Source organism: Podarcis melisellensis (assembly GCF_964234715.1).
Source record: "Podarcis melisellensis genome assembly, chromosome: 2".
NCBI lineage: Eukaryota > Metazoa > Chordata > Lepidosauria > Squamata > Lacertidae > Podarcis > Podarcis melisellensis.
The window spans coordinates 66,221,032-66,241,591 of record NC_138529.1 but is presented as its reverse complement, the minus strand read 5'-3'; positions in this window follow the sequence as shown (position 1 = coordinate 66,241,591).

Sequence of the window (20,560 nt, the reverse complement as noted above, 5' to 3'; positions counted from 1 at the left end):
CAGGACATTGTGCTCAGTAAAGGCCAGTCCCTTGACCTTGTATTGCATGATGAATCTTGAATTAGATTGCAAAGGCTTCCTAGGAACACCCATCCGTTTAATCCTTATTCTCACCATCATGTGAAGGTTTTTTTTTTTAAAAAAACTGTCTTTATCCAGAGCTGCTGAAAGAAAAGCGAACATTATTTATGTATGCTACAACAGCAGCAAGAATTCTAATAGCACAAAATTGGAAGACAGGAGAAGTACCATCTAAAGAACAATGGCAAGAAAAACTGATGAACTATGCAGAGTTAGCAAAGTTAACAGACAAACTGTGAGAAAGGGACAACAGGGACTTTGAAAAACAGTGGGAACCTTTTACAATATATTTGCAGAAACAAACAAACAAAAAAAACCACATGGACTCATTGGCAGGATTTAAATTAACATTTACACAAAACAAGAAATATAACAATGTGATAACATAGTCTGATATACAAACAGCAGAATGTATCATTTGATGTAATAAACCAGAAATGGAAGCTGAGGGAAGTCAATGGGGGGGGGGGATTGAAAAATGAATGTTTAGTATTGATATTGGAAATTAGTTTTGAAAATGTAAAATCAATAAGATATTTAACAAGAAAAAAACCCTGTCTTTGTTCTACCCCAGGCTCCCTTTGAAGGAGCTCAGGACAACAAATATGGTTTCTCCTTCACCCTTAAAACAGCCCAGATAAGGAGATAGATGGAGAGAGGGTAACAAGCCCAAGTTCACTCAAATAACTTCATGGCTGAGCAGAGAATTGAACCCAGATCTCCCTGGTACAAGTCCAGCACTATCCACTGTAGCCCACTGCCTCCTCATATCCAGTTGTATGCCAGACGAATGGGGTCGATTTGCAACATGGAGCCCAGAATGTTTCACCTCCTTTCTGCTATTAGTGTGATAATGGAGGTGCCTCCTCCATGTTAGGACTGAATGGCCTATGGTCATAAAAGAGGGTCTCTAAAGGCTCAGGTGCACAATCTGGGAGTGCTCATTGTTCCAACTTGAGGTTAGGATGAACCACTGACCTGATTCATTAGGCCTTTCTTACGTTCATAAACCAACATGAGTTTGGCATTCTAGGGTAATTACCCCTGAGAAATCTGGGGAAGAAATTGGGTGTGCATGCATATTCTTATTGACCAAGGGTGGGGAACCCCTTCTGGCGGGCAGGCCAGCTCCAATTGTGCCCAACTGTCTGGGGGCCACACCTGACAGGTGGGCAAGCGACCCACCTGCCAGCAGTGCTCTTTTTCTAGAAAAAAGAGGTGCCAGAACTCACCATGAACGCCTCCCTTATTCTCTTAGAATGGCAATGGCGTCCACCTGGGAGGTGCCGGAAGTGAGTTCCACTGAGTGAGAGAGAAGAAAAGACCTGCCTGTCAATCACCTTATGGAAATGGATCTGACCCCTGGCCAAAGCAGCACAGCTTGCATTCAGTGCTAAATGTAAGCTGCATTTGGTTTCATTTAAAGTTCTGATTGCAAGCCCTGCTGCTTCTGGCAAACATCCCATCAGGCGCTCCTGAGTGGTTCTAACCCCGACGGTGCGGCTTGCATTTGCTGCCAAATTTAAACTGCACCAAATGCAAGCCACGCTTGCAAAGGCACAGTAAGGAGTGCAGTCTAAGGATCCCAATTGGTTCTTTCTGAACCCGGCTTTATAGGACACACACCTGACATGTGTGAGTGACAGGTGGGGATGGCTAGTGGCAGACCCTCCAAGTGTCCCTATTTTCCACGGACTGTCCCAGATTTACAGACAGAGTCTCAGTTTCTTATTTGGTCCTGGTCCCGTTTTTCCTCAGGTCATTCCTATTTTCATCAGAGAAATGTTGGAGGGTATGGAGTTATGCAACCCCCAAACCAAGGAGATAAGTAACATCTCAAGTCCTGTATAGGGAAGTTTTTTAATGTTCAATATTTTATTATGTTTTTATATATGTTGGAAGCTGCCCAGAGTGGCTGGGGCAATCCAGTCATATGGGTGGGGTGTTATTATTATATAGGATGTCTGTGTTTTCATCAGATAAATGTTGGAAGGTACGTAGTGGGCCTAATTTGGCCCACAGGCCAGAGGTTCCAGACCGTGACCTGTTTGTTTTTTTATCCCCTTCCTTGGAAATGGTGGCACATTTTTTCAGGCTGTGTTCATCAGAACTGCCATCAAAATTGGCCTGCTGTTTCTTGTTATAAGTGAAAACAGAGTGGGCTATAACTATGCAATAATTCAGCTATAAAAAAAGCAAACAGTTACAATTGCATATACAAATGAAACAGCAAAACCATCCCAACCAAAACAGAACAGTAAGAGGTAAGTTCCACAAAACAAAACACCTTACCTAACAAAGGCCAGGATCAAGAGGTGCATCTTCAAAATATTATTATTATTTATCAAATTTGTATACAGTACTGCCCTACATCTGTAGATCTCAGGGTGGTTCACAGCATAAAAAACACACGATTTAAAACACAAAATACATAATGAAAAGAAGAACAAAAACAATCAAACCAATAACCCTCCCATCCAGCCCAACCCCCTCCCACAAACACACTTTAAAGGATATAGGATATTAATCAGCCAAAGGCCTGGTTGAAGAGGAACGTTTTTGCCTGGTGCCTAAAGCTGTATAATGAAAGCAGCAACCAAACCTTCCTGTGGAGATCCCACAAACGGGGAGCCACTGCAGAAAATGCCAATTCTCGTGTTGCCACCCTCTGGACCTCTCATGGAGGAGGCATGGTGACAACTGTGCAATAAAGATGCTAGATGCACCTCTGCGAGGAAAGAGTTCCATGATTTAGGGCAGTGGTTTTCAACCAGTGTGCGTTGGCCCCCTAGGGTGCCTTGAATGGTGGTCAGGGGTGCCACGGATAACACTGGCCTCTGTCCCTCTTTCCTTCCCTCCCTCCTCTGATGCCCTCTCGTGTCTCTGCCTACCAAAAGTTTGCACAGTTGTTTGTTGCAGCAGCCCTGGCTACAAGTTCCGCAGGCGAATTGGGTCTCTGGGGCTGGTTAGGGGGTGCTGGTTGCCAGGAGCTGAGACAGCCTCAGAATAAGCAAGCTGGCGAGGGAGCCCAGCCAGTCAGTCCACCAGCTCTTACTGTTGGGAATGGACAGACAAGTCCCAGGCTGCTGTGGGGCAGTGTGAGGAGGCACCTCTCTTTGGGGTGGCAGCTCAAAGACCAGGGACGGCAGCAGCGGCTGCCCAGAGGACTCCCAAGGAGAGGAGAGGAGGCTGAGGGAACACTCCACAAGGGAGGGTGTTTGAAAAAGGGTGAGAGGCTGCCAGCTCTGCAGGCAAGGGGTGACATAACTGTGCTTCCTCTGCTGACCTTAAGACCCAAGAGGGACTGTTAGGAATGGAGGTGGTCTTTGAGGTCTTTGGGGCCCACGTCATTTAGTGCAATGAACATGACTGTGAACACCTTGAATTGGGTCTGGAAACAAATTGAAAACCAGTGCAGTTGTTTTCAAAATGGTGTATGTGAGAGCAAAATATCCTAGGAAAATGCCATTTCAGTTGCATTTTACCATTCTTTCACATCCAATATCATCTTAAAATTCTAGAGCTCTGTCAAGTCAGAGAGCACAGGTTTGAGTTAGTTATAAAAGAAGTGGTCCATGGAATGTTTGTAGAAATCAAAGCAGGCTTAGAAAAGACCTGCAATACCAATTATGTGAGTGAGAAGATGAGAGTAGCATCAGAACCACTCAGGTTGAAAAGAAAGGATGAGGGCTGAAATTTCAAAGAAGAGACACAATCCAGTAATGGAACTGTTGGCCAAAAAGGCAGCATCTTCTTCCAGCTTCCTTTTGAAGGGCCAATGGGAGCCAAGGGCTCGAGGAAAGAGGATAGGCAAAGTTTTGTAGTCTCGGCTGTGTTTTTTTTTTCTTTCATCCAAGTGCAGAGCAGGAAATGGTTGAGGGAGGGAGCACTTTCTAAGTAATTGACATGTTGGAGAATTCTGAAGAATGAACAACATTTCCGGTTGTTCGCCAGTCTCAAATATTCATCCAAAGTATTAAAAGAAACAGAAGGAAAACAAACGTCTTAACCTCAGTTGTATACAAATGCACCAAAGTGCAATGTTGACTGCAGAGTTAAACCGGATTAGTTACATTATGTTTACTTATGAAATTGAAAGCCAGAGAAACTGGAAGCTTTGTATTTCCAAAGTGCTTTGAGTGTGTGCTTTGAATGTGATCATTGAATCCCCCTGAGCTCTTTGTAGCTGTCATCACTTCAAAAACATATCCAAGGCAGCTGGATTTGGTGCCAAATGTGATGTCTCTGTCATTGGACTCCAGTCTAAATTCCCTATACTGCAGAAGGAATAAAGTGCATCCTTGTCATATGCTAAGACCTTCCCACCCTTCTCAGCGCATCTATGTGGTACAAGTGCAAACGACATGGACATCCCATCTCCAAATCCAATGAACCAATTAATTGCAGTGCTTTCAGAATGGATTTTTGCCAGTACTGAATTCCAAGATAGCTCACTGCACAGAGTGATGGTTTGTAATAATTCATTGGCTCATTTCGGTGTGTAAATGGCAGGGATGGAACACAAGCATTGAACATCAAATTTAGTTTAATAAAATAAATGGTTGCCAACATAGCTAACTGGAAATCCTCTTACCCAAACATGGCTCATTGCTTTGAGTCCATGTGGAATTCAGTCCTTCTGACTATTTAGCACCTGTTTTTACAAATCACACATGAAACTGTAGACAGATAAGAATGTAGTTCAGTGGTAGGTTCATTTCATGGTGTTTCCAGGTAGAGCTGGGAATGGCTCCCCTATGTAACCTGGGAGAACTGCTGCCAGTCAGTGTAGTCTGCACTAAGCTATATGGGTCAATGGCCTGACTTGGTATATGACAGCTTCCTTGACCTCTCAAACCTAGGCTTAACTCTTTTTCCTATGAGATGGGAAGCTTTGAGGAAAGGGTGGGTTTTGAGCAGCCAAGTGGCTGGAAAGGATATGTAAGGAAATTTGATTTGTGTGTGAATTCTGATACACATTGATGTGATCCACTCCTCACAGACTCATGCAGGAAGTTCTTTTCCCTTGGATCTCACACTTCTCCATATTCTGCAGTGTAGTTCTTTGCTCAAAGAAAGATAGACCAAAGTGTGTTTTATCATGTGCCTTTTCAGATACAATATACCTCCTGGTTTCCCTCTCCCATGGTTTTTGTTTTTACCTTTAAAAATGATCAGAAAAAGAATTGTGGGACTAAATGTAAAGTCTTGGCAGTGAGAGACAGTTTCTCTTCTCTGTAGCCACTTCAGCTCTGCAGCATCCCCCTGAACTGAACTTGTGATTTTATTGTTTCAACTGTTCTTAAACTGTTTTAATTGTTATGCTTTTTAATTGGTTGTTTTAGCGTATTTTAAGGAAGGATGTTTTAATGCTCCAGTGGTTTTGTTATTGTGTAAGCAGTATATTAATTAATTAATTAGAGTAGATATTGCCTTCCTCTGGTGCTTCAAGAGAACATTACTGTGAGCACATCTGAGAAGACGTGTAGGATTTATTTGCTTGTTCATTTCAGCAGATCAATGTGATCTGGCTTCAACAGGAAGCTGTGTTGTTGGGTCTATTTAATAAAAATAAAAATAATAAAAATACCTTTATTGTCAATGTACAACCTGTGTACAATGTAATTAACCGAGCCTCCCCCCCTCACAAACACTCAATCTCATTGCACTCTGTGTGCTTGTCGCACAACACACCAACCCTGAAAGTCAGTTGCACTATATTACTTTCCATTCAGCAGCCTGTTTTTTGGCCTGTTGGTACGACTGATTATACTTCTATATCTCCTGCCTGAGGGTAGAAGATTAAAGAGGTGCTGGCCAGGGTGTGAATAGTCCCTGAGAATTTTTCTCGCTGTCCTAAGGCAACAATCCCTTGCGATGTCATCTAGCGGGCTCAGGGGACAGCCCATGATATCATGGGCTGTGTTCACCACCCTCTGTAAAGACTTTCTGTCCATGGCTGTCAAGCCAACGTACCACACTGTGATACAATATGAAAGGACACTTTCTATTGTGGACCAGTAGAAGGAGGTCATCAATGTTGTTTAACATAGTTTTTTCGCAAGACACTGAGAATCTTGCTTAATGTTTACTTTTTTATCCACACATTTGCCACTAACCCAGAGTCCTCACAAACAGATCAGTCAGTTGGAAATTTGCATATGCCTGTCCCTTTGGAACTGGGTTTTTCTTAAGAACTTGAAATCAAGACAAAACAATGCACTTACGCAACTGCATTATCTGTGTGCACTGGGGTGTGTGGAATTACACAACCGTTTTTGGAAACCAGAATTGTGATTTCACTTTATAGGAATCTTGTCTTTGCTCATTGAGGCTGAAATTCTAGAATGCAGAGTTAATTGCTAATTAGTCCATGCAAATTGGTGAACATTGTACTGCTAATTCAATGAAAGTTAGAAGACAAAGAAACAAAGAAAAGAGGTCTTGAGGTGAAAAAGTGGTTAACTCTTTTTCTTACTCATCCCTTCTGCTGCATCTCTTGGTGGGCAAAGAAACACCAGATGAAGAGGCCACACACACCAGCTGCACGTTCCTAGCTAGGAGCATTCGGCTTTCCCTATCACTAGAGAATGGCAGACTCTCGGTTGATGGACTTTCTTGGCAGCACCTTCAGAAGAGGCAAGATCTTCCACAGGCAACAGTTAACCCTTTTTCTGAGGTACATTCATGGAGCCACACAACCCAGGTATTATATATTTGCTCCCTTTTGTATAAAAAGCTTCATGAAAGAAAAGCAGCAGGCCAGGGCACAGCCCCAGATGCAGCTAGGCTTTGGTCCCTGCCAAGGAGGTGAGCTCAAAGAGACTGAAGGAACCACTTGCATGGGCGTCCCCTCCCCTCAGCCAGTGCCTGCTCCAGAAAAACAGGCAATGCCAATCCATCATCTGGAGCAGGGAGAGAGATGCAGAAACCAGTCTCAAGACCACCATACAAAAAAATCCTTCAATCTATGGCTTTGTATGTGTTGCCATAAGGCGGGGAGGAGGCAAGAAGAGGGGGGTGTTGTTTTTAAAAATAATAAATACTTCATTGCAGGCCTTGGCAAGGTTTTGGGACAGGCTTGGGGCCTGCAGACACCATCTTGTCTGTCCCCTTGAATCCACTTGATTCTTCTTTCACATCGCCTCTGACTCTGCACTACACAAAGTGGAAATCCCTCCAAGTCCGGTCAGCTTCCTCATGATATGAAGCATCTACAGTTCATGCAGCCTGGGCCTCTTTCATCTGGGGGATTCAATTTGCATAGTTTGTGCTGCCAGATCCCTTGCACTAAAGTGTAGAAGCCATATTAAACTCCCTGTCTAGTTTTGGCTGACATCTCTGTGCAGGGAATCCAAGCCAGCTCCTAGGCTTGCCAGCTTTCCACAGATGGAAGATCACACTTAATTTCCCCACCCCAGCACTTCTTGATTTGCTCCCTCTACTGATGAATGTATTCAAAGGACTTGATGTTGTTAATAGCAAAGTCCCAAAGGAAGCCTTCTCCTGTCTGCAAGTACTGGTCTTGCATGCACTGTACCCTTCATGGCCTGCTGTGACCAAGATGTCTCTCCATCAGTCATGACTAGCTTTCTGTAGGAATCCTGTATCATAGGATCATACTCATCAACAAAATGTTTCTGGAGAAGCTGAATGGTCCAGGCACTTGCCCCAGTGCCTCCTGTTCCAACTACCACTAGCTTGTACTCTGTCATCATCTGGTCAACCCCAGTTCTGGGTTCCCTCAAGGGACCAACTGTCTGTTGTCTTCCCCTGCCCTCCACTATCCATGAGGTAATAATAATAATAATAATAATAATAATAATAATAATAATAATAATAATTTTTTCTACCCCACTCTGGGGGGCTTTCAACAGAACATTAAAAACAGAATAAAACTTCAAACACTAAAAACTTCCCTAAACAGGGATGCCTTCAGATGTCTTCTAAAAGTCAGATAGTAGTTTATTTCCTTGACATCTGATGGGAGGGTGTTCCACAGGACAGGTGCCACTACTGAGAAGGCCCTCTGCCTGGCTCCCTGTAACTTCGCTTATCGCAGTGAGGAAACTGCCAGAAGGCCCTCGGAGCTGGACCTCAGTGTCCGGGCTGAACAATGGGGGTGGAGACATTATTTTCTTTGCAAGGCAGAAGAATAAAGCTTCACTCTCCCCCTTTTAGTTCTTTATTTATACATTTCATTTAACATATCAAAATTTGACTTCCTTCCCCCTCTTTCTGCAGTTCCTTAAATTTATTTTTTTCATATCTTCTGCATATCCAAATTCATTTAACTTGCTCATTTAACTGTCTACTGTAAATATATACTCTTATAAAACTGCAGGTTGTTACAATAATCATGTTAATGTTTGTATCTGTTTACAATTTATCTGTAAATTTTCAATAAACCATTTCCATTCATTTATAAAAAGTTTGTTATCTTGATTTCCTATTCTTCCGGCAAAGCTGCACTTTCCCCAGGGGAGTAAGCAGGGCTTTTTAAAGGCAGAGAAATGGGGAGAAATGCAAAGTTTGCATGGGGATCAGCCCCCTGGATAGATCCAAAGGTCCATCTGTCCCTTTGCCTTAAGGAGACTAGTTGTTAGTCAATTTCCTGTTGGCTTGATGCGGTGGTGAACTTTTCACTTAGGTAATAGAGACCCCTTCTTGCAGCACCCACATTGGCACCCAGAATCAGGGTGCTCGCTGGCGGAGGGGCAGGCTGTTACAGTGGTGGCGTTGGCTTGGACAGCGTGTGTGGGCAAGGTGAGTCCCAAGCAACGAGCCGCCCACACACATAGACACTGCTCATTCCCCATTCACTTGCTTCCTTTTGGTTTTGGCATCCTATTTCCCTGGAATAGAGACCAAGAAAAGGTACCTAACTACGTGAACAAGCGAGCAGCACCCAGCCAGCTTCTTGAAATTTATGATGCCTTTGCACACAATTGAAAGCTCATTCGTGCCTCTAATCTCTAGCTAAGTGTGGTGCTAAATGCTAATCTTTTTGAGGCTGCGGGCCAACACTTTTACAAATTATGCCTGTCCGGCTCAGCTTTCTTACTGAGTTCCCATAGTATCACATTCCTTAGATGATCTTTAGAGTGGTGCACTTGTACCCGTTTGGCCTGACTGTGGGAGAGAGCGAAGAATGTTTTTCTCAATTCCCGCTTCGGTTCAGGGACTGCATTCTGGGAGCCACTTTAAAGGGATTCCCATGGAGGAAATAGACATTCAGAAGGAAATAAGAGAGTCTGCAAGAAAACAAAAATAAGATGGAAGATTTATCGTTTTGGATTCTATGTCTTTGTTTTTTCAGCCAAGGAGAAAGTATTGCTGCACAGAAGAACAAAATAAATACTAGCTAATTCTGAGAGAGGCCCATAGACTCCCCTACCCGCCCACCCCAATCCTGCCTGCCCCTCTGCCCATTTTGGAGCACAGAAATCTAAATTTTACACCAGCTAAAATATTATTGGGAAGGAGCCATGCAGATGTTATTCACAAATTAAATTGATATTTGTGGGTGGATGCAGCACCATGGCAATAAGATCCACTTCTGATGGACTTAGAGCTTATCCACAGTTACCTTTCCTCCACTCTTTCATTCTCTCTGAAAACCCAATCTTTCGTGGTCAATTGGAGCAAACCCAAAGTGTGGGGAACCCAAAGTGCTGTTTGCTCCAATTGAGCACTAAAGAGCAGGACACCCATAATTCTTGGATGTAGTAAATGTTAGAATTTAATCAATGCTTGGAATATTGAGATAGGCCGCCAGATGCTGGGTTTAGCAAAGTGCTAAAAGGCAGGCTGGACCAGTTTTTCTGTGCTCAGGAAAATGCCTGAGAGATAGGCCATTAATTAGCACAGAACAAAGACAGGGAGGTGTGGCATCAGTGAGTCAAAGACTGTTTCAGGTGGGGGAAGCCTGCCCTGAGCAGAGTGCAGCATCCTGGCAGCATTCTGGCTACTGAAGTATCCTCCCTTCCCTTCATATCAGCATACCTTATGAAAGGCAGGTTTTTTTTCTGAGAGGGGGCGGAATTTAATTTTCTGTGCTGTGTGTCATTTCCAGTAACATTTTGCTCCCCTTCCACCTTCTGAGAAGTTAGGCTTAGGGGTAATGAGCTATGTCTGTAGCAGAGTCGATGAGGGCTCATGCCAACAAATTACAAAACACGAGCCACTTTGCAATGATGCGCCAACTCCAGATGCCAACCCTGCACAATTAGCCTTAATGCTAGAGCACAAGTTTGTGAAGGTATTTTTAATCCTCTGCCAGATGCTCCTCTTGTCTTGGGATAGATTTATCTCAACAGATGTAAAAGCATTTATCCCCCGTCTGCAGCGCTTTATTGTTCTTTAATAAGAGGATCTGCAGTCCAATGTACTCTGCCGTCCTTTAGAGAACTGGAGTGCTGAACAAGTGCTACTGCAGACCTGGACTTCTGAGTTTCTGTGAGACTTTCACCATGGCAGCACAATCCTGTTTTCTTGGAATTAAACCTCACCAGGCTCCATGGGGCTTACTCCCAGGAAAGTGCACATAGACGTGGCTTTCATTTATATCAGCTTCCTTCACTAGGGAGAGAATTCCCTCATTTCTAATGGCATTGCTTGCCTATCTGACACTGGATAGGTGAGAGAGGCCTACTCAAGATCACTAAGGGCAGTTCAGTTAAGACATCTGACACTGCACTGTACCTAAAATTAGGAAGGGTAAAAGGGACAACTATATCTACCATTTTGATGCATCCAAATGTTCACCTGCATCAGCACAACCAGACACTTTCACCTGCCCCAGCTGTAACAAAACATCTCTCTCCCATATCGGTCTCTACAAGCTCAGCAGGTGCTGTAGCTTCCCAACAGTTTGACTTCATCCCTGAAAGTGCACTTTTATTTTATTTATTTTTTATGATATTCAGTTTTATATATTTCAGTAATTTTACAATCATTTTAACATTTCAAAACTTGACTTCCTTCTCCCTCTTTCTGCTGTTCCTTAAATTTGTTTTTTATATTTTCTGCATATTACAAATTAACTTAATTTCCTCATTTATTCCTCTACTTTTAATATATACTCTTATAAAACTGCAGGTTATTACAATAATCCTGCCAGTTCTTATCTGTTTCCAGTTTGTTTGTAAATATTCAATAAACAATTTCCATTCTTTTATTTAAAAAGTTTGTTATCTTGATTTATTCCTTTTTCTGGTAAGTTTTGCCATTTCTACATATTCCATAAGTTTTTGTATCCATTCTTCTTTGGCTGGGACTTCTTCTTCTATCCATTTTTGGGCAAGTAACATTATTGCCGCTGTAGTCGCATACATGAATAAATTTCTATACAGTTTGGGTAGTTCTATCCCTATAATTCCCAAAAGGAAAGCCTCTGGGTTTTATTTTTATTTTTACAAACATTATTTTAAACATCTTTTCCAATTCATTATGGATCATTTACCAGCAAGCTATAACCTTACTACAAGACCACCACATATGATAAAAAGAACCTTCTTTCTCTTTACATTTCCAACACTTATCTATCTACTCCCAAGGTACTGTCACACCTTTTTGAGCAGCCTTCCTCAGCACGGTGTTTTACAGTTGCTTTAGTCTACCAGTTCCCAGTGTCCCTAACCATTGACTTGGCACCAATTTAGGTTGAGTTGTTCTAGAATGACCCAAGCGGGGCATTGCAGGTGAAAGGAGTGAGACATGGGCCTTAAATGCTCTGATTGAGTTTTCTCTGGTGCCATGTAAATGGACTACTATCTGGGACAAGCTCAGTCACGGCAAAAGAGGCTTAGTTACTTGCTTCCTGGAAAAGAATCCAACTTCCCTCAAGAACCTTGGGCATTGGCCACAACCCAGGACTTACTTAAAACGCAGAGACAGAGTCCTTTTGTGATGACTAAAAAGGGACTGACATCAACAGGCTCAATGGAAAAGTACTGATGCACAAAATGAAAACCCCATTCCCAGGCCCATCTTCTGAGAATTGAGGAAAATATCCCACTTAAGAGAACAGAAGTCAGCTTTACCCTTTGCTTATGGAATAGCTTTTGCTGACTAACTAGCTCCAGGAGGGGTGGGCAACCTTTCTTTATCCTGCCAAGGATAAAATTTCCCATGGGGAAAATTTCTCAGGGGCCCCATACCAACAGCCAGAACTGAGAGTGGGCAGTTCCAAAAACAAAATGGTTCTGAATAAACTAACTTGAAATAAGGTTTATCCTGCTTCAGTTTTCTTCATATCTACAACATATTAGAATTTAGAGTCTACTCAGAAGTAAGCCCCATTGGATCTTTGATTGAATTACAAACAAACATACATTGAGTTTTATTTGTATTTCTTTAGTACAACACACCAGTACAGCTGCTGTTCTGGAAATAAAGTTAAAGTAAATCCTTTCTGAGTGTTGTGTACTGCACACACACACACACACACACACGGTGGAAGCCTGCCTCTCAGACAGCTGGGGGTTATTGAGGAGAAACATAATTTCCCAAAGCCATGCAGCCAGAATAAAGGTCCCCTCCTATTTTTTTTTAATCAAATACAATACTGCCCCTTCCTATTGTTCTGAAGATACAGAAGAAGAGTTTGGATTTGATACCCCACTTTATCACTACCCAAAGGGGTCTCAAAGCAACTAACATTCTCCTTTCCCTTCCTCCCCCACAACAAACACTCTGTGAGGTGAGTGGGGCTGAGAGACTTCAAAGAAGTGTGACTGGCCCAGGTTACCCAGCAGCTGCATGTGGAGGAGCGGAGATACAAACCCGGTTCCCCAGATTATTAATCTACCTCTCTTAACCACTACACCACACTGGCTCTCCACACTATTCAAAGAAGAGAGGGGACACTCTTAAAATCCAGGAAAAATGTAAAGCAAAGAAACAGGAAAGAAGGAACTCTGATGTGATGGTGTCAGGGATGTTAGGAGGAAGCAATTTCTGTTGTGATCTCTTTTTGATAAAAACTAGCTGTTGTTTCTATTCTGCTGCAGTTCATTTCCACCAGATAACTACAATATTCATCATGCTGTCTGCTATAGTTTATCATAATTTCTGCCATAATTAGTGTTGATGTTATTGATTTCACTCCCCCATCAGGTGGTTAATTGGGGTGGGGTTTAATCCTTCTTGGCTGCCTTTGTGCCTAGGCCAGGCATCCCCAACCTTTGGCCCTCCGGATGTTTGGACTACAATTCCCATCATCCCTGACCACTGGTCCTCTTAGTTAGGGATCATGGGAGTTGTAGGACAAAAAACATCTGGAGGGGCACAGGTTGGGGATGCCTGGCCTAGGAGATCCCTTTGCACAGTTTAAACCTGTGAAAAATTGGCTTTAACCTCCACCTCTCAGGGGTTTAATTTTCTTCACGCTCTCCTCCACCCCAGTGCAAAGGAAATATCCCCAATATGTCATTATTTGTGTACTATTTGTAGGCTTACGCACCCCCCACTCCCAATAATAATTACCAATCATTTTGGCTTTACTGATTTCCATTCCTGAACATGGATAAAAGTGCAAAATGGCGCCAAATCTGGTTTTGTGTCTCCTTAGATTTCTCTGACATCCCCAGATGGCAGGTGGCACTTACGGAGGCCACAGAAACTGTATCTGGGGCTGTAGCAGTGGACTAGTCAGACAAAAGGCAGGGAGACCAGTTGTAGGTGGTCCAGCACTAATGATGGGCAGAACCAATTAATTCTAGTTTTGCTCCCATCCTCTTTCTACCTGCTGAGTTCTACAACAGAAACACTGGGACTAAGGAGGAGTCTGGAACAGTTGTAAGCAGGGAGGTAGGCAAGCAAGCAGAGAATGGCTGAGGGTGCACTGAAGTTGGTGGGGCAGTGACCCATTTGGACCTCTGCTACATGGGTGCTGGTTGTCCACCTGTGGCTTGGCTCCTTGTACTGTAACACAGGGATATAAGGATAGCTCTGCTAGAGCTGATCAAGGTTCTGTCTAGTACAGCAACCCTCCAGCAATACTTCAAAGAAGCCACAGGGAAGACATGAAGGAAACAGTCCTTTGCATTTGCTTGTTTAATCTGTTATTCCGAGACCTAATGCCTCTGGATCCAGAGTTTCCATTGAGCTGCCAAGTCTAACAGTTGCTGCTAACAAGCGGGTTCTGAAATAAAACATTGCAGTGGGGAATGCTCCTGTTTAGGATCCCAGCCAACTAGCCATGCCTGTTTCCAGGATACAATATTCTCATTTTCTGTTTCTCCTCCATCAACATGTCCTCTAAACATGGTCAGTCCTCACTGAGCTCTCTTGGAATCGCCCCCTTTAGAAGTCTAGTCCTTTTTTTTGTACTTCTGCAAACCTTGGCATCCCCTCCCTCTTGTACGTAAGTGGTGTGTGGTTTTCCATCAGGCTGCCTCAATGGGAGGGATGAGGAGCCAGGCTCATTCCATTCTGTTTGCCAAAAGACCAACTCCACCAGGCACTTCCTGCCCCTGAACTGCTTCTATGGCAGCTGGTTGTTATAAGAACTACTATGTAAGAACGGGTGCCAGAGTTTGCGTTCTTCCTCTTCCCTCCCATCCCATTTTCCTTGTGTGTTGTGTTACTTACCTTATTTTAATTGATTATTTGCATGCCACTCTTTGGCTAAAGAGTTGGGTAAAAATGCTCTAAATAGAGAGAAAAAATCCTTGAAGAATAATTTATTTATATAGGCTTCTTTTTAACCTTTGCTGATCTTATCTGTGCTTTATTGACCATTGTTTTATGTGGAAGGGTGTGGTTGTTTTATTTAAGGAGATTTATATTTCCCCCCTAAATAAATAAAAATAAGCAAGAACATGCTATTAGTACATGGAATAGATCAGTCTATCCAACACCCTTTTAAAGATAAGAACGGAAGAAGAGCCAGATGATAAAACTGTTCCTTTCTGGAAGAGAAAGCTTTTCCTTTCCCAGTACCAAAGTGCAGAACGTATTTGGATTTCACTGCCTCCGAACCATTAGGTCAGCCTGATTGATGGAGCAGCCGTGCTTTTGTTTATATATGTAAGAGCAATGTTTATCTTGCATAAGTGCTTCTTATAAACATAGGAGCTCCAACATCTTTAGTCCCTTTTGTGGCTTTTGGATGCATTAGCCACATTGATTGGAAAATGCAAGGCTCTCCAGCTGCACTTTGGACAACTCAGTTTGCGGATATAGAACTTTCATCCTATCAAGCCTGCTGGATCATATTTTGGCATGCACAAAGTCCCGCCCATCTTGTTTGCTTGCTAAGGAGTGAAAGAGCGAGAGTGTTTGTGAGAGAGAGAAAGAGAAAGAGAGAGAGAACTTGACCTCCCCAAACTTTTCAAAACTTTGAAAAGAGAGACGAAAAGGCCCATTTATTTTGCCAACCTCCTTCAAAGGCCAAACTTTTGTTTAATCCATGCTTATTTTTATGTTTATTGTTTTGTAAAACATTGCCCCAGCATGCATGCAAACAATTCTTTATCTAGTCGGTCCTTATTCCATCAACCTCATGTCTGCTGAAAATTGACAAAGCAGTCAGGGTCCATCTTGGTTTCCAGACACCATGTTGAGCTGACAAGTGCCAGCAGATGCACAAAATCTTGTTTAGTCTTGCATGCTGAATGCATCCGACATGGATGCTGTGGGCAGAAAATAAATGGGAAATGTTGGCAGAGCTCCCTTCTGCCTGCCTTCCATGACTATAGAGGGGTCATTTGTATTCCAAGCAGCAAGGAATATATATGTATTCCTTTTCTGGGAAAGCGATACTTCAGTACAATGAGATTTGCATTGTAATCCAATTTGCGTACAGCAGTACAGAGATGAAGCCAAGAACGCCAAGTTCTATCCTAATGTGGCTCTTCGAGATTTTTGTTAGTGATGCTTGCTGCCCATTACATTTACTGTGGTTATTGTAAGTAAGGCAATTTTGTTGTGATGCTCAAGATAGAGGGGTCATCTGTATTGGCATTTCTCCACTGGCTTAGGCATGCCCTTGATTTATTGGCTGACCCATGCCAGAGACATACCCAAGCTTCCCTTGCAAGCCCACCACAACTCATGTTTGTTCCAATTCAGCGCTAAAGAGTGGGTTTTCCGGAGGAAAGTGGCCAGGCAAAGGAAAGTGTGGATGAGCTGTGATTTCAGTAAAGCCTCAAATCCCTTTGTGTGCAGAGGCCCTGTTAAAAGTTTAATTATAGCCCCTCTGTTACAATGCAGATGCTTCTTTTCATGAGTAGTAGCTGAACAAGCGAAAAACGTTAGAGGGGATAGAGACTGAAGGGTGAAATCTGCTGCTTCCTAAAAGCAGCGACAGGCTCCTTCACCCCCCTTTCCTAATTGCATCGTTTAAATTGCATTCAAAGCCATCCTACACAGTAATTTTCAGAAGTGCTGCCTGTGGAAGGAAGGCAGGATGAAAGGCTGGGGTGACTCAGACAAAACGAGAGGCAACTTCCATTCCTTCAAGCATAATTCTCCTACTTTTCCCCTCCATTTAATGTGCCAGCTCAGTGGCATTGTGAGTTATATTACACTGACACCGAGAAAGAAGCCCATCCGTCCAGAAAACAGTAAAGCAAGTTCCTTGCTGGGAGTAGACACTGAGGAAACTTACTAGGAAGGAAGGCCCACTGAACACACTCAGATTTTCTTTGGAGCAGGGATGGAAAACCCCTAGCCTGGGTACTTAGTCTGCTACCTCCCATAACATGCTGCTTTGGATGGCAACACAAAGTGGAGGGAATAGAAACCCTGCACTGGGTCAGACAGAATATTTTAAGTCTCTCCACTCAGGTCAGCACTCAGATGAATCATTTACTCATCTGCTGCACAAGGAACCTGAAGAAAGGGGGTGCTGTGCACCTGTGTGTGTCCTGTGCTTGCATCTGTCATCATCATCATTATCATCATCATCATCATCATCATCATCATCATCATCATATTTAGTTATCTTTACACTCTTGGCAGCTTCGAGCAAATTAAAACATCAAACACAGTAAAACATATTTTTAAAAACTTCCCTAAATAGGACTGCCTTCAGATATCTTCTAAAAATTCAAATAATTGTTTCTTTCCTTGACATCTGATGGGAGGGGGTTCCACAGGGCAGGCGCCACCACTGAGAAGGCGCTCTGCCTGGTTCCCTGTAACCTGACTTCTCGCAGTGAGGGAACCCCCAGAAGACCCTCTGAGAGCTGGATCTCAGTGTCCAGGCTGGATGATGGGGGTGGAGATGCTCCTGCATGACAGTATGGGGTAGCCACACCCATCATTGGTCTGTGCCCTTTGGAGCCTTGGCCAAGACTGAAAGTGGCCTCAGGTCCAAAAGTTTAACCACCTCTGCTTTAGAGTAAGCATGCATCAGATTGTGCAATTTGTTCTTACACAAAGGGGAGGAAAGCCTGAAGAAAAAGGCAACAGAGTGCCCTTGGGTGTCACTCACTGAGTGTCACTTCTCTTCAGTGTAGGCCCTCTTTGCAGATAATTGTACCCCCCTCAAGACATAATGAATGTCCAAGGTTTCACACCCAGCACATATAGCCGCTGAATACCCCTTTAGTCATAAGTCTTAAGAAGGTGTGGAGAAAAAGCGAGGTCTGTGTCCACTGATGCCACCACCCACCATGGTCTTTCCTGCCAGAAACCAGACTATACAGCTCATGCACAGAAGGCATGGCTGCCAAGGAGAAGCCTGCCAAATGCACACCAGCTCTTCCAGTCTCCTGAAACCTGTGTTCTGCCACATGGGGAGTGCCTTTGCCTGTTAAGCAGGGAGAAGAGCAGGGAAGAAGAGTCATTAGAGAAGGTGATGGGAAAGGGAATGAGGGCAGTAGCTCCATATTCTCTCTCTCTCTCTCTCTCTCTCTCTCTCTCTCTCTCTCTCTCTCTCTCTCTCTCTCTCTCTGCATGGGCTTAATTGCACAGAGGCTAACGGAAGCTACAGCTCCTGCATTTTTAGGTTTGTATGTGGCAGCATAAGATTCATCCACTTGATTACAGGTGATTGCTTACAATGTTCAGAAAATCTCTGTGATCCTCTGTAGAGACTTTGCCTTTGGAACAAGGAGCTGCAACGGAGAGCAGAAAGGAGAAAGATCCATTGCGCCAGTTGCCTTCTCCTTGTGCGACACTGGCCTATTCAGTGCAACCTCTTGTTGTAGCTTGGAAGTTAAGGGCAATGAAGTTGCAGAATGTTAATGATGAATCAGTTATCGGTTGTAGACATCTTGCTTGTGGATAAGATCTGAAATTTTGATTTCTGTGTACAAGTCAAAACCGCATCTCTTGCATGCTTGCCAATACATGACCTTTTTTCTTGGGGCAAGGTGATTTATTCCTGTTGATACCTTAGCACATTCTTGCTTGTTTTAAAGTCAAACTTTGAGCCTGAACTTCATTATTTAGTATCTAATTTTGGCAAGCCACCCTTTTAAAATAGTGATAGCAAGAAATGTGGCTGAAGCTAGCTCTCATGCTGGCAAATGCAGAGGATTCCAGAATTATTTCGGGAATAGTTGCTACTGCACACTGAAACTGATACGATTCAGACCTTGTGTCAATAACAAGGCTTGACACCATAAAGCCTTGTATGAGAGAAGCTCAGCATCTTTACCACCTGAAGATCATTGGCCATGCAGACTGGGACTGATGGGGTTTTTGTCCAGCAACATCAGGTTGAGCACCAGGCTGTGGGAGGCTGTGCTAAGATGATGGAGGTTTGTTAAAACTCAGCTACAAGACTTGGCTTTCAAGCCATTCATTGCAAAAACCATCCTTTGCATGCATCATGGTGTAGCTGTCTCATATATGGTTGTAGTCAACTAAGTCCTACTAAGAGTAGACACATTGGAATGAATTAATCAAAGTTTTCTTGGAGTCTTCTTGGCAGGGATACTGGAGTGGCTTGCCGGTTCCTGCTCCAGGTGGATCACATTTGGTCAAAACTCTCCACTATGACCTGTCCATCTTGGGTGGCCCTGTACGGCATAGCTCATAACTTCTCTGAGTTATTAAAGCCCCTTCGCCATGGCAAGGCAGTGATCCATGAAGGGGAATCAAAGTTAGCCATCTCCATTAACCCCAATGGGTCTACTCTGAGTAGGACTAGGGATGAATACCACTCATGGTTTTCTGTATGTTAGAACAAAACCTTTGCAATCAAAATATGGATTTCAAAACGGCCAAGCTTTCTTGTCACAAAATCTGAAATTTCTGTCTAAATGTACTTCATGGATAGTTGAAACATAGGCATTTAAACATTTCACACTCAGTTTGCAGAGTGCTCTTTGCTCATGCTATTTTGCATTTTCGTTTTAGAAATCGTTCAGCCCCATCAGGAAAACAGCACAAGCAAAAATGATACAGTTTCACCTCGTAAGTCATGGGAGCAACAATGGGAAGAAGGAAAGATTGTGGTCAGTTCAGAGTGGACTTGGCTCAAGGCTCAACCAAGCTCCATGCAGAATGATTGCAATGGCTAACAGACAGAAAAGGGGTCTGTTACTGTATTGTGTTGCTGAACACTCTGTGAGCTTAGCAGGAGGTCTTCACCTATGTCACACGTGACTAAATTTTTAGCCTGTTATCCCCTAATCTCTCATTTTGGTTTATCCCAGGGATGGGGGACCCCCCCCCCACCTAGACTTCTCTGTTTGATTCTTCTAGCCTCCCTGTTGTCATGACACTGGAGTCAGAGTTCTTCAGGAAATGAGCCTGAAGACTCTGAATCAGAAGGGCAATGGCATGCAGGGCTTCCACCCCAAGAACAATTTCTTGGAGAAAGTTTGGCAGATGTGTGAATTGGCTGCAGTTCTTCCAAATGTACATATATTTAACACACAGCCCTCCAGATGCATTTCAGTATCACCTGTTAAGCACTAACCTGCCTGCTTTTTTGTTGTCAGGGGACATTAATGTTCATTTCCCCCCACTGTGAAGATGCTGGAAGGAACTTCAAATGCTGCTTTCAGGTTTTATCAGCTCTGAAGCTTTGTAATACATGGGCACCACCTGCTGGTCAAACAGTATGTTCCTTTGATTCAGGCTGTTCACTTCCTTTTATTTCCTGCCTTGCAAAAAGTTTGCTCATGTTCAAATGCTGAGTGAGTCTGACTCAGCACAATGCTGAGCATATCAAGTAGTAGGGGATGGCCTGGTGAGGTGGCACCTTACCTCCAGTTGGTTGCACTGCTGCTGTGTACAGGGAGAGAGAGGGGGAAGGAAGAGGCGGTGACGAAGTTGGTGCAGTGCAAACCAGCTGGCAGGTGCACTGAATGGGCTCTGCCAGTACATTTGCACCACATCAGACTCACTACCATCTCGTTCCTCCCCCTCTTCCTCCCCATAAACAGTGGCAAACCAACTGACCAGTGGTCATCTGAGTGGTGGAGCTCCATCTGTTGCTTATATAAAGACGGCCATGTTGCCCCTTGGTTCTGGGTGCCAGAAACCTGTGTGTTTTGTTGAACGTGTGGTGAGG